This window comes from Penaeus monodon, chromosome 29 (assembly GCF_015228065.2).
Source record: "Penaeus monodon isolate SGIC_2016 chromosome 29, NSTDA_Pmon_1, whole genome shotgun sequence".
Classification (NCBI taxonomy): Eukaryota; Metazoa; Arthropoda; class Malacostraca; order Decapoda; family Penaeidae; genus Penaeus; species Penaeus monodon.
The window spans coordinates 34,734,441-34,734,956 of record NC_051414.1 but is presented as its reverse complement, the minus strand read 5'-3'; the positions used below and the strand labels follow the sequence as shown (position 1 = coordinate 34,734,956).

Here is a 516-nt window from a genome sequence, read left to right as displayed (position 1 = left end):
CGCCCTTCAAGTAAGCTTATTCGCACAACCGTCAGTGTGCGGTATTGTCTCATCCTTAAATTAAATCTCTGACTAGAAGTTCATATAATTAAAGGTCTGATTCGATTCTCGCCTTATAAGTGAACAACATAAATAAGCATCACTATTGACGTGTTGATTCATCTGTTCATAAAATTCACAGTCGGATAATTAGACAGACAACCTGTCACAGTTTCGTTTCAGTGTGTCAAATTTTAAGGCGCGTGATAGTAAAAGACGTTCTCACCCCTTCTGAAATGTGTAATCCAATGATTCAAAACTCATTGGGATCCGGAATCCTCCGGAGAATTAAAGAATCTTTTTATCAATTCGTTTTAAAGACGGGGGGCGTATTAACCGCCCGCAGATAGTTTGCGAATAAGCGTGATTCGACTTATCCGAAAAAAAACAAAACTGTTTCATTCAGTATGAGTCGAACCAATCGACACTCGAACCATCCTAAATAAAAAAAAAAAAATGTATACCGTGTTAATAGAG

At 37.6% G+C, this 516-nt stretch overlaps 1 protein-coding gene across 1 annotated transcript in view; it reads left to right on the top strand.

The window, feature by feature from the left end:
• The window catches only part of LOC119592200, a 61,892-nt gene that overhangs the window by 46,354 nt on the left and 15,022 nt on the right, over positions 1-516 (top strand). The window lies entirely within an intron of this gene.